Source organism: Rana temporaria, chromosome 8 (genome assembly GCF_905171775.1).
Source record: "Rana temporaria chromosome 8, aRanTem1.1, whole genome shotgun sequence".
NCBI lineage: Eukaryota > Metazoa > Chordata > Amphibia > Anura > Ranidae > Rana > Rana temporaria.
Window position 1 is genome coordinate 54,890,385 of NC_053496.1, and position 13,417 is coordinate 54,903,801.

Consider the following 13,417-nt stretch of genomic DNA (forward strand, 5'->3'; position numbering starts at 1 on the left):
TATGTTGGAATCCCTTATCTTTATACTTCTGGATATATGATTACAATAAAGCCAACGCATCAGCAAGACAGCCAGGAAAAAAGCATTCTCAGAAGAAGGCTTCAGTAATGGCAGCCTCCAGTATACCCACATGACAGATTCCCTTTACAATACTCTATATTTTTCTTTCAAACAGGTATTATAATTTATTTTTAATGTAAAACTCACTTTGTATTGAAACATCCTCATTAAATGGTATTTTTAACTACAACCATTTTGGGTAATTTAATCTGAAGGAAGAACAGAAATTTAAAACATATACCATGCAGTATAAATTCCAGCATACAGTACACTGATCCCTTTAATAAAGAAAATGAATTATTCATCTCAGAGATTGTTGTGATTTTGTTTCTTTTGTTTAAGACAAGGACTGATTGATGGGAGAGAGGAATGCACACTGATAACATATAATCAGAACCGTGTATTATCACACAGAGATGCCGCACAAGCTAAAGAAGAATAGATTAGTGTTTTGCACGGTGTATGACATTGACATGTGCATTGCGGTAACAATGACTTTATAATTTATTTTAACACGATTGACTGGCATAAAGAAGCAAGCTGAAGACTTTTATTTCAAACCGATCAAGCAGAAATTTACAGTAATTTTCCACTTTTTAAGATTACAGGGATTCCTGTTGTTGAGCAAAATATATTAGTAGCTACATGCAAACTACATGCGGACTCCAATAGTCAATTTTTTACATACAACATGTTTACTAAGGTCTCATTCACATGGGTGCATGAATGGGCCATGTATTTAGGCAGCTTGAGCCACCAGGTGCTATATGATGGCAGCTAATTCATGTCTACTGTATGAGGACACAGGAAATGCAGAGATACAGCCACTCATCCCAATTTTACAGCAATGCTGGTGAGCAGCCCCATACACATGCTGGGCTCCATTTACAAAGGGGTATACTTCTCCTTAAAAAAATGCGGTAAAATACTCCTCTGCGTTTTTCAAAACGTTTTTTGGCATTCACAAAAAAAACTCTACTAGAATACTGCATGAGTATTGTGGCATTTTAGTAGTGAACTAATGCGGTAATTTAACGCCTTTGGGTCTTGTTTGCTGCAGTTGCACTCCCAGGGACTGAAATGCTCCAGGAAAGCTCTTTTCATGCAGAGTTAATCAAAATAACCACAGTTGAAAGTCAAATGTCTTTGACAAGGTAATTAGCTACACCTGATTGAGTCATTTTTAGGAGGAGTGATTTTGTTTTTATTTGTTTTTATATATTTTTTCTGACATGTTAGTGTTATATCTTTAAAGTGGATGTAAACCCACTCTCATCCTTTCTAAACTACTGCCATAGTGCTGATCTATAAGGACATACATGCCTCCTGCATGTATCCTTACCTGTCAAATTTTTCCCCTCTGTCTGTTATAAGAACTGAAAAACTGCAGATTCTGTGGGTGGATCTGTTGTCTGGAGCTATGTGGGTGGAGTCATGATGTCAGTAGACTCCCCGCCCTCCTCTACACTCCCCTTGTCAACGTGCATTTTTTCCTATGTATTCCTTACACTAAATTCTGGTATGATCACTAACATCCAGTCAAAATTCAGAAAAGTAACCACATGACTTCAGAAAAGGAGTGGGGGTGGGAATTAAAAATAATGCCTGTCTCCAGGCTAGTGCATGAGATATGTAAATAACCTGTCACTCACAGCAAGGGGGCGGAACGAACTAAGGTTTTTCTCGGTAAGTCCGTTTTAATTTACTGAACAATAAAAGAGGATTGCTCAGAGCTGGATTAACTCTGTGTGGCAAGACTGGGCACAGATTATAGGAAATCTTATACTGTACGTTGTGACATAAAAAAAAAAAAAAAACAGGTTTACATCCAAAGAGTAAATAATCCTGGATAAATGGTGGACATCAGTGGCCAGCTGGCGCTGTCCACCAACCATTCCTGTTTTTACTGTAACACGAGAGAGCCGCATTCATTACACATTTATTTTTTGCATTTGGAACATTTCCCACATGGCAGTGCTCATGCCCTTTATTTGACAATCCCTTACCTATTAGCCTTAAAAATGAGCAGATTTGATTTTTAAGTTTTGCCTCACATTGACTTAAATTGGGTTTGGATTAAGGTTCCCAATTCATGGACTTTATGATGGGTTTGGCAAACTGCCCCAAAATCGAACCTAGAATTATTGCTTCACCCCTACTGTTGATAATAATTAAATTTTGTACATTTAGAAAACTTACCTTATAGAATGTAATTTAGAAAGCTATTGGCATGAGTGATATACATTATACTGTACAAATCCCATAAAATGACAGAACTCGATAAAACGATGAAAAGATACATAATGTGTAGACAACCTTATATATTATGACCTCTCCATGGAATTCAATTTGACCTTCTCGACAGCTTGTACAAAAGATGTTTTTATACAGTAATATGCAGTCTGCTTTTATGTTCTTCTTGCTGTCAATCTCTGGTTTCTCACTCTGCTCGAAGTGTTTAAATGGCAGCAGAAGTGTTAGATGCATGATGTGGAATCATGACTTCCAGACTTTTCATCTGCAAGCACTCTACATCCACTGTACATTGCGATGCCATTGTATTTAAGATGAAAGATTCCTAATCGAAAAATAAAATCTACGCAGACAAAATTTCCATAACCTAATAACCCCAGTATATTATCCTATTTCTAGTGATTATTATTTTTATATACTGATTTATTTATTTTGTGTTGTTGTTTTATTTTTAATCTGAACTTTAGGCAAAAATAAAAAAATAAATGCAGGGATGAAATACATAACAGTCAGCTGTTTTACCTTCCAAAGGATTTGTATGGCATGGCAGGAGATCATATTTTTCTTTGTTAAAGTGGAGTTCCGCCAAAAAAACTAAAATTAAAAGTCAGCAGCTACAAATACTGCTACAAATACTGCAGCTGCTGACTTTTAATATGTGGACACTTACCTATCCAGGGCGCCCGTGATGTCGGCACTCGAAGCCAATCTGTCCCTCGTTTCATGGATATGCAGTAATGTCTGACACCTTACCTTTCTCTCCATGTGTTCACCTTAGAGGCCAGACACTCTCACCTGGCTGCTTTTTTTTAATATATTTTATTTTTGTCTGTGCCTCACGATAAAGAAAACCACCCCCCAGCAGAGGTAGAATAAAATGCTTGTTCTTCAGTGGATACGGGGCCTTTTTCTCAGAGTATAGGTGCAGAAACTCCTCCCATTTAAATCCTATTTAAATCACCCCTACTCACCCCTACTCACCTCTGAGCACCATACCTTAGTTCCACCCCCTACCCACCTCCCAGTAGCGCCCCTTTTACAGAATACAGAACCAATTATCATTTTCTGCTACTAAGTAATTTGAATGGCATTTGTTAATGATAACAAGAAAGACGAGAAATTAGATCCCTCGCCGTGAGCAAAAATAGACCCCACCCAGGCAACATTAGACCTCCCAGCAAGAATAGAATCCCACCCAGAAAAAATAGACCCCCCTCACCACACAATAGGCTTCCCCCCCAGAAACAATGGACCATTAGTAGCAACAACAGATTTCCCAGTAGCCAGCATTCATAGAGCTTCCAGCAGCCAACAACAATAGACCTCTCCCTCAACAGTAGATTCCTCCCACCAACAATAGACCTACCCAGAACCAATAGACCCCAATGCAAAAATAGATTCCCCACCAGTGACAATAGATCCCTCAGCACTCCTTGCCATTACTTACATTCAGTGCTGGAGGTGCTGGAACTGCGTTCCCCTGTGTTCCCTCTGAAAAAAAAACTGACTTACCAAAGAGTATTACTTAAAGCGGAAATCCATTTTTTTTTGTTTATTAAGAGTCAGCAGCTACAAAAAGTTTAGCTGCTGACTTTTAATAAACAGACACTCACCTGTTCCACGGTCCAATGATGCTCTCCTCTCCCCCTCCTCTCCGCGGTGCCTCCAACTGAAACTGTGAGTACCCGGCCGTGACAGCTTGCGGCTTCACGGCCGGTGCCGCACTGCGCATGAGCGAGTTGCGCTGCGCTCTCCCAGTAGACAAACCTGGGACCTGTAAAGTGTCCCAGAAGATTCCCGAGAGGGAGGGGCTGCCTACGGGGAGAGGAGGAGTTGCCTAGTGGGCAGTGGTAGGAAGCAGGAAGTGGGACAGGAAATAATTACATGCCAAATGTGGCATGTAAGGGGGCAAGGAGTGCTTAAAGTAGACATGTGCACACTAAATTTTTTTTTTTCGTAATTTCGTTTTTGTCCGAAAAATATATTTATTTAGTTACTCCCGAAATTCGTTTTTATTTATTTTGTTTCTTTAAAACATGCATTCATCTGAAATAATTAAGGTCGAATCTGTCATTGAAGGCTTATGGTGTCTGTCAAATGTTCTAAGAAGATTCGATGGAGCAGCTAAACTGTACGACGCCGCAATCGTACATTTCCGGTCAAATGTTCTGCCTACAAGCTATAGTAGAATTCTAATGTTGTATGACACTAGTAATAATTATATTTATTGATTATTATTACTAGTCAACCAACATTATAATTCTTCTATATCCTATGGGCGGAGCATTTGACCATAAATGTCCGTTTGCTGCAACTGCTTCATCGAATCTTCATGTCGAATCTTTTCTCTCTATGTCAAATAATCTTGAACTAATAGAGTTAGGTTAGGCACATTCAGCCTTTTTTGCTATTGTCTCTATAATGTCAAATCTTTCCTCTCTATGTAGAATAATCTTGGACTAATAGAGTTAAGGTTAGGCACATTCAACCACAGGTTTGATAGACACAGATTGCTATTGTCAGCGTCATGTCGAATCTCCTATCTATATCGAACTGTTGTCGCAACGAAAACTAAAATAAAGCATTTGTTTATGTCGGATCTTTCGGTTTTCGGATTCTGCATGTTCTGATAACGAAAATACCCGAAATTTGGACGAAAATGCATTCGGACAAAAACAAATGCACACGTCTAGCTTAAAGCGGAAGTTCCACTTTAACTTAATACTGCAATCTTACAGTCTCTCTGGTTGTGATGATGACCTCCAGCAATCATTGGTTCTGCATTGTATATATTGACATAGAGGAAAGAAGAGGATTAGACCTCCAGCTCTTGTAGGACCACAAGTTGAGGGAAGTATTGTTCTGTGTTAAATAATCCCCATGGACAAACTGAACATTATACTCTACATATGGCCAGGTTTACATTTTTCAGGCCAGGGTTCCACTACAAGTAAAGCAAATTCAGACAGCTTTTTATAGCTATGTTCATTCTCAGCCATATGCCAAAGCCGACTGTAGTTTTTTACATGATTTGGATGACTTGATTCCCCATGGTGGCTAAATGTTTATTTCCCACAAAGGACCCAATATACATGGAGTTTGTATGTTCTTGTGTTTCCATGGGTGCTCCAGATTTGACCTATAATCCAAAAAGTTACTGGTAGGGTTTTAATGTCCACCTACATTTAATCTGTTAGGCCGGTTCATCCGATGAGAATGTGTGGAAAATAACTATACTGGAAGTATAGATAAACACCGCGCTACTATAAAAAACTTATAAAATGCAGCCAACACCACGGAATGGATCAATTCCGAAAAACAAACAAAATAAAACATAAAGTGTAGCGCTAATTATAAGTGGGATAAAGGATTGGGTATATTAATAATTAACCAATCATTGAAAAGTGTCCGTATGAAACACATTAAAGTAGTTCATAAAAAACTGTGAAAAAATTAATAATAAATGAATCCTCAAAATTCAGTTCACAGTGGATAAATGTGCAAAAAGAACTTCAATAAAGAAATGGTAATAAATCTTCATAGGTAAAAAAGATGTATAAATCCAGCACCGAAATGAATGGAGGCTTACCAGAAGCTGTGGACCCAGAATAGGCATATACCTAGTGGGTCATTTGCGCTTTAAAGTTGATGATACCAGCGAGGAGGTGAAGTCCAACAAAGGATCAGGTGAAAGTCGGTTCAGAAGCACCTTGTATTAGGTTATAGACTTGGGTCCATATGGAGGTTCAGACACTCAATACAACGGAAGTTAGAAAAAAGAAGGCAAAAATGCACATAGTGTAAATCCGTTTAAAAGTTTACTTGATAGCAAAATCAAAAAATGGGTTACACTCACATTTTCAGCATTGGTAACAGGCATGTAACAAAGAGCAGTATTGTCAGCAAATTCCCAATGAAAACCGATGAAAACGGACCGTTTTCATCGGTCCACCACTGAAGTGGCCTGATGGTCTGATGTGTGTACACGACGTGCTGAAAATAACGAAGTTCAATTCTTCCAAGCATGCGTCGACTTGATTCTGAGCATGCGCGGGTTTTGAACCGATGCTTTTGTGTACTAACCATCGGTTTGGACCGATCGGTCAGTGGTCCATCGGTTCGATTTTAAAGCAAGTTTTAAATTTTTGGTCAGAATGACCAAAGACCGATGGGCCGTACACACGGTCGGTTTGGACCGATGAAACTGAACTTCGGTCCATTCTCATTGGTTTTGACCGACCTTGTGTACGCGGCCTTAAAGTTTGTATGTGATAACAAGTGTTTCTGCCATTTGTGAGTGCTTAAATAGAATATATTGCAAAAGGCAATATATATTAGAATATATTGCTTGCAAATGTCAGGGTTTGTGAAAGCAGCCTTAATTGTACTTAATTAGCTTGAATTCTACAAATTTATGCCAGTAAAATAATGTAAGCTCTGTATTAGTTTTCTCATAACTGTGAAAGCTGAAAGCTTCAGTTATTTTAGCTAATTAACAAAGAAAGCTAAAGATTTTTCTCAAACTTACGAGTTAAAACACTGAAATCATTCTAAATATAAACATGTTCAGATCCATTGCCAAATACCAAGACACCAGATAATTAACCAATTTGAAAACATAAAAGCTAAATTAATGAAGGCTATGTGTTTATTGTTGGAATATGAGAGAAAATAAAATAAAAACGAACCCAGACTATGTTGCAACTTCATTCTTATTGAAGTTGAATCGTAAACATAGAACTTCAAAGTATAAAAGGATCAATCGTAGTTTTCACATTATAGGCATCCTGGTACTAGACTATCTTGTGCAAACAAACTTTTCAAAAAAGATATCCTATTACTTATTTACCATCAACAGTTACCTGGAATTCAAGAGGCAAGGGGAGCGCCATTCGAAACATAAAAGCTACTAAATGCCTGTATAGTGAATAGCGATTTGTTTTTCATGGCATTGTACTAAGTAATGAAGATCTTTTGCATTTTTGGTTTTCAGCAACAATAAAATAAGTGAAGATTAAAGATTTTATAACTAAAGGAAAAGCTTTTAAAAGGTTTAGATAGAGCGCAGGGGGATTGTAACAACTGTCAGTACTTATATTGAAATTTGTCCACCCAAAAGTGGAACTTCCGCTTATCTGCCCCCCCCCCCCCACCCTCCCTCCGGTGCCACATTTGACAGCTTTTAGGGGGAATGGGGGAACAGGTGCCTTTTTTTTATCAGGTACCCTTCCCCACTGCCGGAGACTGTGCCATGGCGCCGTCCCTCTGTAGTTCGGCCCCCCTCCTCCTTCCTCTGTCGCCGGGCCAATTAGAAAGCATAGTGCGCATCATGCATGCACAGTAGGGAGCCAGTTGTGAACCCGAAAGGCTTAACTGCAGGTTTCCCTTACACAGAATAGCGGCGGCAGCACCTGACAGCCGATTTGAAAATCTGCCAGGGTGCCGACATCGAGGGAACACTGGACAGGTAAGTGTCCTAATATTAAAAGTCAGCAGTTATAGTATTTGTAGCTGCTGACTTTTAATTTTTTGGGATTGACAGGTTACTACAACCTGACTTACAACAAGTTAATAGTACCTTTCTACCATTAAGGGTGCCCTCCAAGAAGGGAGGGAAATCCAGTGCTTATCGCATGGACCCCAAATGGCCATATCTCACCCCCACAAAAATACTAAATACTAAAAACACTACTAAAATTATGGATAATAAGCATTTAAGCAGATTGGCATGCAGTTTTTCTGAGCATCCGAAGAGGACATATGCACTTAAGAAGCTCTCATTCGGTTCTCTTTTAACTCTTAACACACTTTAAGTCCATTATAGGAGGGCAACTGAAAAAAAAGTGGCCTCTACCTTCCCCAAATACTTCTGACACCATCTGATAGATCAGTACAACTTGACTTACAAAAAGTTAATAGTAAATTTCTATCATTAAGAATGTCCTCCATATATATTACGCCTATGCTAACCTGTGCCGGCACTCTCCATTTCACACTCTCAGACACACATACACAGAGCTTTGCGGGGAGCAATGTAGACCAAAATCAACATACGTACACAGAATAATGCATCACTCAACCTTTATTTCCTGGTTCAGTATCTTAAATACAATATATTTTCAAGATATGACCAAGTGATATTTACATTACACCAAAAGATACCAATAAACAAAATGTCCACCTATTGATTGTCATCATTATAGACAAACCCACTTTCATAGAATTGTTATTACACATATGTTTGTCACCCTTAATAACACCTGTTAGTCGGTGCCCGCTATGCTCCAATTCGGTGATGGGTTAATAGAGTTACCAAACAGAATTAGATACAAAGTTGTCCAATGGTAACACTAGTTTCAGGGAGACACATTTTCCTCACTTTAGAGAGATTTTCTCTCACATCCCACTATGTCTATGAGACAGAAAATGAAAGGAACTGTCCCCATTGGGAAACATTTTGCAGAAGAAAAAAAAACAATTGGCTTTAATCTGACATTTGGCCTATAACCTTAACCCTTCATCTGTCAGAGCCGTTTTTTTATTTTTTTGTACACATGCTAACCACTTTAATAGGGGGCATTTTTACCCCTATCCCGCCCAGGTAAATTTATCATTTTTTTCATACAAATAGAGCTTTATTTTGGTGGTATTTAATCACCACTGGGTTTTACATTTTTTGCTAAATAAATGAAAAAAGACCAAAGTTTTTCTTAGTTTCTGTTTATTTTATTAATTTATTTAATTTATTAGCAATATTGTGTTTCTTCATAAATTTAGATCAAAATGTATTCTGCTACATTTGCTTGGTACAAATAACCCAAACCAGTTTATATTATTTAGTCTGTAGGAAAGTTATAGAGTCCTTAAACTATGGTATATACAATATATCTGAAAAATTGATTAATCCTAACGGACATCTAATTTCTTGAGGTCCAGAAATGCCAGGACAGTACAAATACCCCCAAATGATCCCTTCTTTGGAAAGTAGACAGTCCAAGGTATTTACTGTAGTAAGATGCATGTCAAGTTTTTTTTAAGTTGTAATTTTTTGTAATTTTTTTTTGCAAAATGAAGAAATAAAAAATAAAAAAAAGACCCAGGATGTCTCCCCTGTACTCAGCTGAAAGTAATGCAATGCACATTACATCCTTTCTCCGGTATTCTGGCTGGGGACACAGAGAGACAGACCCAGAAGTGAGGTCTGTAACAAGGAGGTATTGAGAACAGAGGTGAGTCTGCTCTGTTCCCTCCCCTCTACCCGGCGGCACCCGCTATGTTGCATTCGGGCCCGATGATGGGCAAGCGGAGCCTGGGATACATGGGGAGGGTGCACGCAAGGGGGGGAGGCACCATTACCGGGAGTGTGTGGAAGCAATCGGGCAGCAGCACAGCCACCCGAATGCTACCATCTGACAGGTAGGAGTCGGCTTGTCATTTTACAAACAATCCCAGTGGCTGTAGCCACCAAGAATGTGTGTACCCCCCCTCCCCCCTACTGTCAGGTCTGTATGATGTATGCACATGGCAGTGAAAGGGTTAAAAGATAAAAGTGATACTAAACAGAAGTTTTAGATGCCTTATTCCTTCACATAAATCATATATACAGTATGTTATGCCACTGCATTTTTTTTTTTTATCCTCTAAGTACCTTATTACTGCTGTGCTATTTGGTCACATGATCTTTCCCTGTACTTTAGCATCTACTGGGAAAGATCTTTGGGAGGGACTTCTATTACTCTGCTGATGTATGCTCTCTACAATGTGAGTCTGTGTCTGGCAAACCCTGATTGGTGCTGTGCAGGCCACATGACAAAAAAAAATAAACAGTATCGGAAGAGCAATTTAAATTAGGTTACAAATATCATATATCGGTTTTACAGCTCTCAATAAATCTTTATTGATTATCTAAAGTATTGTGCACTAATATGGTGAAGGCAGATTTATAAATGATTAACACTAGCTTTCATTTTGTTCAGACTTTTACTTTACAGGTATTAGCAAATTACATTTAATATATGTAATACTGATTTATATTAAAACTATTTTTTTTTGTGTGTTTCTTGGTGAATGTAATCAATCAGCATACTATCTCCCAATCCCATAGTGTTTAGCAATAGGAGGACATGGAGGAGGAGGAGGAGGAGGAGGATGAGTGTAATTTATCACTGTGTATACACCCACATGTGTGACTAGTGTATACTCAATACACTATACTCAAGTCAGTTGCACAGATAAGAAAAAGGTGGAAATAAGACAGGAACTGAAATTGAGCATGCTCCATATAGGACACCAACTGGTCTACACAATCTCAGCTTGCATTGGGGACACAGAGAAAATGGGAGGAACAGCTGAATGCAGGATCAACGAGGCTATTTTTTTACTCTACACAAATTAAATATGTTGTGAGTATGTAAACTCTGTTATATAGCATGTAATGGGAGTTTTTCATAGTCTCTGGGTTTAATGACAATTCAACTTGTCATGTTATAAATATAGAAGCTGATATTCTTGCACTCCCTCAGAAAGTGCTTGTTACCTGGCTATTATTCTGGCCTATTGGTTTCAATGATTGCTAAGTCAATGGTCCAGAACAAAAATTCATAGGAGTCAAAGGGAGGTCAGAAACTCTTATATGTAAGCTTTTTCTGACTCAATGTGATAAAGTAAGATGGTCACCATGACTAGCAGACAACATCATTTCAGAAGCAGAGGTCAGAAAATGTCAGCCTCCGTGTTTCAATTATAATGCATATCCTTTAACACAGAAACTGAGCCTTATCACTTACAGCTCCATTTCAAGCTCATGTTAAAATTGGGGTCCCTTTACATTGCATGGGGTAAATGCTCATTTGGCTTGGGGAAAGGCACAAATAGCACTCCTCCTCCTGCCCAACACTACCAGGATGGGGGCAGGCCATCGCTGTCCTAACATACTATGCAGAACTGCAAAGGAAATGCAGGACTGTTCTGCACTGTACATGATGATGTTGGGGGGCTGCAAGCCAGTTAAAGTGGCTTCTGCGAACTGGTTACACAGAGAGAATAAGCCTGCAGAGGAAAGGAATAAAGTAAGTATTTAAATTTTTTCTTTTCTCCCCTAATAAGCATGTAACCCAAGCAATCTGAGAGTGGGGGCCACTGCATGAGTAAATTTAACATCATTCCCGAGTGGGGGTTTACCTTAAAGTTCTGGTGTATATCCACATGAAAAATCCTGTAAAAGTCCCTCCATTCCCCCTTAGCTATTATATAAAAAAAATCAGGCCTCAGATGCAAGGCATTCACTTTGTATATACCTGGTCCTCCTCTGCCAGGCAGTGTTGATATTTAATTTTCTCCTACATCCTGAGTTTCCGAGTGCAGTTGCGACTTGGAGATCTATAGATATAATTGGGAGAGTCAAGTTGTTCAGAAAATTCAGGCATAGATTGGATGACTAGCAAAAAATTACACTAACGTGGCAAAACAGCAAAGGAGTTTGCAGCTATGGGTTAAATGTGAAAAGCCCTGCTAAAGATTGTTCTATGCAGTTTAAATCTACCACTGGCCCACTGCCATGAATATAACTTGCCACGTAGTTGAAAAAGGTTGCAAACCAGTCCTTCAGAGGACAGCACTAAACTCAAATAATCTGAGTTTTTGAAAAATAAGCTTCTTTTATTATACAGGGTATTACAATGGCAGTGCGGTACTCCAGTTTTAAGAAAAAAAAAATTAATTATCAGTTTTAGAGGAGAAAAGTGTGTGTTTTCATGATAAATTCTCTTTAATGCCATTGAATACAATTTATTAGCACAAAGTTCACACACTAGTTTTATGGGTCCTGAGGAAGAGAGGATTTGTCTTAGGGAGTGTTAATTTTTTATGGACTTTTTTATAGAGGTAATTATAAGTACAGTGATTTTAAATTCTCCAAAATCCTTGAGCGCACATGAAGGAGAAATATGTGAGTTTTAAGTCTCTGTGCACCATGTGCATATATGGATTAGTCAGGTTAATGTATTAAGAGACACTATAGTTATGGTTTCTTACCAGATTTGGCAGCCTTCTGTAGTCCAGGGTCCAGACCCCATCTGCTGATCTGGCAACCTTTAGCAATCAAGAGTTCTGTGTATTATAACATTTGACATGGCTGAACTATAAAGCACAGTCTGTCAAGCAAAGAAATAACATTCGTATGTGAACAATATCCCTTCTATTTAAAATGCACATTTTTAATGTGTAAAACTGGCTTTAAAATAAATACTAATATTTACAAGCTTGTTTAAAGCTATACTCATCAGATTGCTAAATATAACAAACTTTTACTACAAAGCGTACCTTTAATCATCAACTGCAAGCGCAATAACTTAGTTTACCAGTTTTCCTGTTGAACGTTGGCTAGTGTCATTCAGCCCACTTTCTGCGAGTTAAGGCTGTCATAGACATGCCCCTGAGGAGCACCTCATCAAGAACCCTGGGCTTACATGACTGGGTTGGCACTCAGATATCAGTGTGTGAGTACTGTACAGCAATGTGGTATATTCAGACTGGCTTGAAGACTGTAGGGAAAAGGTATGTTTAATTATTTATTTATTTATTTTGGGTGGCTTCAGGGGGAGGGGAGGGGAGGGAAGGCTAGTTTATGTTTAACTCATCCTGGGTTAACTTTAGCCTATCTCTTTATTGAAATTGGATGTAAAACTGTTGGCCAAAAAATTGGTAACCAGGCTGAATGACAAGATTTTGAGATTGATAGGCAATGACCAAGCTGGCTTTGAGCCTAAACATCAAGCTGCCGACAACTATAGACAAGCAATCCACTTGATTATGTTTTTAAACCGAAGGATCAGTTGGTCTTCCTCATTTCCCTGGATATCCAGAGAGCTTTTGACAGCCAAATTCTGAAAACCTGGGGTTTGACCACTATTTCTTTCCTGGATTTCAGCACTATACGATAACTTTAAAGCTTGTATCCAGTATGTTGGGTTTTAGTAGTCCCTATTTCCCATTAAAAGGGGCAGGAGACCACTTTATCTATTGCTGTTTGCTCTGGCGCTGGAACCACTAGCTCTATTGGTTAGATCTAACTCAGGTGTATGGGGATGGAGGTGGTTGGATACCA